Genomic DNA, 6,000 nt, shown 5'->3' with positions numbered 1-6,000 from the left:
TGGTGCGTCTCGTTGACAGATCAAGCTCGGCTCGGCTCGTTCACTCAACGAGTTGAAAGAGGAGGCTCGGCTCGGCTCCCTAGCTGGACTTTGATGAATAATATTGTATTATATAGTGATTTAATTGTATAGAAATGTGAAAAATATAATCATCATTCAACATTCTAAGTTATCCATTATTATTGTATAGTTTGATTAATTTGACACAGGTCACGACGAGCCAGAACGAGTTGGCTTGGCTCGCTCAAAGCTCGCGAGCTGCTCTGAGCCAAGGCAAGCCGCTCCAAGCGAGTCGGCTCGCGAGCCTCGAGTTTTTTTTCTAACCCTAGCCCCTTAAGGCTATCCGCAACCGTTACCCCTAAATTTTTCCCCTTATATCACTTTTCCCCCTATTTTCCCCCCTATTTTTTCATCTCCCGCAGCGGTTCCCCCTAAATACTCCCCTATACCCCACTACAACTATAAAATATCATTTTTTACATGAACTATCATTTTTTTATCTACTAACAATTACTCGTGGACCCATAGCACAGTGTTTAGGGTGATGAACAGTGACACGCTAGATCTGGGGGGAGAGAGAAGGGGGCCGGCGCGTAGGGGGCGCTGTAGGGGGCACCGCTGCGGTCGTGGCACTAGTACAATTTGGCTCTATACAAGCGGTAGGCTTTTTACATCACAGGCGGTTCGGTTAGAAAACCGCCTGTGATGTCCCAGGCGGTTCAGTACGCCTGTGATGTAATAGTATCACAAGCGGTTTTTGTTTAGGACCGCCTGTGGTGCTCTATCATTTTCACAAACGGACCCTAAGAAAAAACCGTCTGTGATTGTAAAAATAATTTTAATTTTTAACAGAAATATGCAAATACAATTTAAATGAATTAATATTTAATTTTTAACAGAAATATGCAAATACAATTTAAATGAATTAATATTTAATTTTTAACAATAATATGCAAATACAATTTAAATGAATTATAATAGCACACATAGATAACTAGAGAGATTTTAAATTAATTGGCAACCACAATTCATAGTCGATCATACATGATAACAAGTACAATTTGATTCATACAATTTTTCATGAACTACCATTTTTCCGCATGTATGGCTTTAAGTTCTTATCAATTTTCTTTTCCACACGCTTGATTCTCTCTGGACCGTTAAAGACGAACATCTCTTCATACTTATTGTATTCCTCATCTTGGTCTCCCACATTCTCAACTCCAACAATTTTTTGCTTTCCAGAAATAACTACATGCATCTTCTCATCTGCTGGATCGAGTACATAGAACACTTGTGCAACACATTCGGCGAGAACCCACGGGTCATCTTTATATCCTACTTTCTTTAAGTCTACCAGTGTGAGTCCGTAGTTATCCACTATCACCCCCATGGGATGTTGTACCCATTGGCACTTAAATAAGGGTATTTTCATGCTTGGGCCATAATCAAGTTCCCATATTTCCTCTATGAATCCAAAATATGTGGTCTTCTGTCCATGTAGGTCAAAAGCATCGATACGAACACCGCTATTTTGTGCAACACTTTTCATGTCTTTTGATTTAGTGTAGAATGTGTACCCATTGATGTCATATGCTTGTCATGATGTCACAAAACACGATGGCCCAGAAGCCAAATTCTTCATTGTTTTCTCTTCCAAAGAGTCTCCGAATGGGATATTTTTGTCCATTAACCATTCGCTGAAACGATGTTTGTGCTCCCTCATGATCCAGTCCTCTGTGCGGTTCTGATTTTCTTTACGAAGCTCATCCAGGTGTTCCTCTATGTAAGGCTCGGCTATCGTGAGATGTTGTAGTACACTACCATGAGCACAATGTACTAGCTTGTAATCCTCAACGCGAAAACTTTTCTTGCCCATTCTCCCTCTCCCACATAGTTTACCCTCATGTTTAGGTACAGGCACACCTATCATTGTTCCATCACTGATGTAATCTATACAGCTCTCAATCACTTCTTCTGTAGTGTATCCCTCCATGATTGAACCCTCTGGGTGAGCGCGATTTCGCACATAACCTTTTAATACTCCCAAGTATCGCTCCAACTGAAACATATGATGTAAATATAGTGGCCCTAATATTTTTATCTGATCCACGAGATGTATGATTAGGTGTACTTGCATATCAAAAAATGATGGAGGAAAACACATTTCAAGCTTGCACATAGTCTCGATGATGTATGCCTTTAGATAGTCCAAGACTTCTAAAGCTATTACTTTTTGTGAAACCGCATTGAAAAAGTAACACAAGCGTGTGATGACAACTTTGACATGCTCTGTTTCGAGGGCTCTTACCACAATTGGGAGGAACACCGTCATCATCACATGGCAGTCATGAGAGTTGTAGCCAAATAGAGACAAGTCCTTCATCCTGACTAGTCTGCTGATATTGGATGAGAAACCTGTGGGCACTTTGACCCCACGCAAACATTTGCAAATCTTTGTTCTCTCCTCAACTGACAAGTTGTAGCTAGCTGGGGGGAGGTAAGGCTTCCCTTTGCCACTATCCACTGGATGAAGTTCCGGTCTGATTTGAAGATCTACTAGATCATTGCGTGATTTGAGTCCGTCTTTTGTCTTACTCGGCATGCCCAGCAAGGTTCCAATGATGCTGTCAAAAACATTTTTTGTTACATGCATCAAATCAATGCTGTGGCAAATTTCCATATCCTTCCAGTATGGGAGGTACTTGAAAAAAATTGATTGCTTCTTGAAAGTTGTGTAAGTTGAAGGGTCAGTTCTCTTTCTCTTTTCTCCTTTGTTTTTCCCTTTCCGAATACAACATGAATGTTCTTTACAATTTCAAAAACAAGTTTCCCACTATAAGGCTTTGGTGCACCTTCACTTTCCAGTTGATTGTTAAATTCCGCTTTCATCTTTCGGTACTTATGCTGCTTCATCAAGAACCGTCTGTGTCCCATGAACACCAACTTCTTGGATGATTTAAAGTACATGGAAGCAGTTCCATCGACGCACACTACACAACCATTCTTTCCTTTAGTCTTTTGCCTTGATAGTGTGGTGCCACCGGGAGAATCATGAATGGTAACAAATATAATTGCTCTTAAGTTGAAATACTCATGGCAATACTCATCCCATATTCTAACTCCTTCATTCCAGAGCTTTGTCATATCTTCCATAAGAGGTTCTAGGAACACATCAATATCAACACCAACTGATTTCGGACCTTGAATAAGAATAGTCAACATAATGTACTTTCTTTTGTGACACAGCCATGATGGAAGGTTGTGCATCGTTAAAGTCACGGGCCAGGTGCTATGTACACTTCTTTTTTCACCAAATGGATTCATTCCGTCTGTACCCAAAGCAAATCTTACATTTCTGGTTTCTTTGGCAAACTCAGGATACATAAGATCGAAATTTTTCCATTGTGATGCATCAGCAGGGTGTCGAATCTGTTTGTTATTCTGCTTGCGATTTTCAGCATGCCAACGCATAAGCTCAGCCTCCCTAGGATTTGAGAACAAACGTTTTAAGCGATCAATTACTGGAAGATACCACATCACCAAAGCTGGGTTCTTTGACTTCTTTTTCCCATCCATGTCATCCAAAGTGTCATCGTCACTTTCAGGTCCAATAGTGGATTTCTTGTTTTTATTTTTCTTCGGGAATTTTTTTTACACAGTCTTGATTGTAGCTCTTCTTGTATCGACTGACATTGCAAACTGGGCATCTTGATGCGTTCTCAAAATCACCACGATACAGAATACAATGGTTCGGACATGCATGAATTTTTTGCACACCCAGAGCTATGGGAGATATAAGCTTCTTCGCTTTATAAGTGCTTGTTGGTAGTTTGTTGGGTTTTGGTAGTAATTGGGACAGAAAATTCAAAAGATCTGTGAAGCTAGTATCAGACCATCCGACGCTAGCCTTCAACTTCAGAAGTTCTAGAACTGTACGCAGTGTAGTAAACTCTTTGTCACAACCCTTTGATTCATCATATAAAGGTTCTTTTGAAGCACTTTCCAGTCCCTCCATTTTAGATAGCCCTTTCTGCGATCCCACAGAACTCAACATTTCTGGTTCCATATGGCGCAACATCTCTTCGCAATCAAATTCTTCAAAATCTTGATTAGCATCCACATTATCCACTTTACCATCAACTTTAAGATCTAAAATTCCGACAACTCTCTCGTCATTACCAGGCACTTCAGACGGATCCAACTCACCATGTTCTGACCATATCGTGTAATTATCTTTAAACCCTCTTTTTAGCAGATGTGATTGGATTACTCCTGTATCTCTCCAAGCTATCTTATTATCACAGTCGATGCACGGACATAATATCTCCTTGCTCTTTCGCAAATTCGCGTGCTTGTTGGCCGCTTCAATAAAGCTTCTCAAATTTCGAATGTACAACGGATGTGGTCTTGGCACATTGTACATCCAACCTCGGTCCATTACCTATCCTTATATTGATTAACATCAATAAAATCATTAATTAATTGAATTCATCCATAAAACATGAAAAGAATTGATGTGCATGAAAATGAAACAAACATTGCAACAATAGGTACCTTGAGGTGAGACAACTGTGTTTTTAAAGAATCTTTAAACTAGATCAACTATTATAAGTCCAAATCTTGAATTCCAAAGCTTTTCTTCAAATCCGGTCTATATTACAAAATTGAGGCAAAAAATCGCATCAAAATGAGAAAGAAAACAAATGGAGATCATATATATGCATAAACTATTGAAATCAATCAATAAACTCAAAAACAAAACCTTCTCCCTGTAGATCTCAAAAAAAACCGCCGCCGCTACAGTGCTGTGAAGGTTCTGGGAGTTAGGGTTCTGGAACCCGTGGGGGGCGAGTCCTTTTTTAGTGTACACACATCACAGGCGGATATTTAGCAAAACCGCCTGTGATAGACAACATCACAGGCGGTTTTTTACGTCGACCACCTGTGAAGTTAATTTATCACAGGCGGTCGGAATTAACAACCGCCTGTGATGTTGTCTATCACAGGCGGTTTTGCTAAATATCCGCCTGGGGTTCTTTACAATATATAAAAAGCTCGCGATAGGAACCCTAACTCTGATCCCGCCCGAGCACGAACCCGAGCGCCGCCAGGCTGCCACCGTGTCCCCGTCCCCGAGCACGAACCCGAGCGCCGCCGTCCCCGTCCCCGAGCACGAGCGCCGCCGTCCCCGTCCCCGAGCCCGAGCAACGCCGTCCCCTTCACCTTCCCCGAGCGCCGCCGTCCCCTTCATCTTCCCCGAGCGCCGTGTCCCCGTCCCCGAGCACGAACCCGAGCACCGCCGTCCCCGTCCCCGAGCTCGAGCGCCGCCGTCCCCGTCCCCGTCCCCGAGCCCGAGCGCCGCCGTCCCCGTCCCCGAGCCCGAGCAACGCCGTCCCCTTCACCTTCCCCGAGCGCCACCGTCCCCTTCACCTTCCCCGAGCGCCGTCATCCCCTTCACCTTCCTCGAGCGCCGCCGTCCCCTTCACCTTCCCTGAGCGCCGTCGTCCCCAAGCTCTTTCTTCTTCCTCTCGTAGTAAGGTCAAAGTTCAGGTTCATTTCTTCTAAGTTCATGGCTCGAATTTCCTATATGTGTTTCAATCATATATGTGTTTGAATCATATATGTTAATTGATGGCAAATTACTTGTGTTTGAATCATATATGTGTTTGAATACACAGCTGGATATATATGTGTTTGAATCATAGCTTAGGTTAATCAAATGGTTAGGTTAATCAAATGCTTAGGTTAATCAATGGTTCAAACACATTAATGTGTTAATCAATGGCTATCCCTGATTATCAGTTCTTAGAATAATTACTGTTTGTGTTTTCACTTACATATTTTGTTTGGTTGTCAATATGCTTATTGCTTATTGCTTGGTTGTCAATTACTTGTTTGGCTATCCGTGAATCATATGCTTATTGCTTGGTTGTCAATTACTTCTCATGTATCAATTTTTTTATTTCTTTTATCCCTTCTGATTAAATGTTTGTATAC

The sequence above is a fragment of the Zea mays genome, chromosome 8 (assembly GCF_902167145.1).
Source record: "Zea mays cultivar B73 chromosome 8, Zm-B73-REFERENCE-NAM-5.0, whole genome shotgun sequence".
In the NCBI taxonomy this organism is placed as follows: domain Eukaryota; kingdom Viridiplantae; phylum Streptophyta; class Magnoliopsida; order Poales; family Poaceae; genus Zea; species Zea mays.
Note: the sequence above shows the minus strand (reverse complement) of the source record.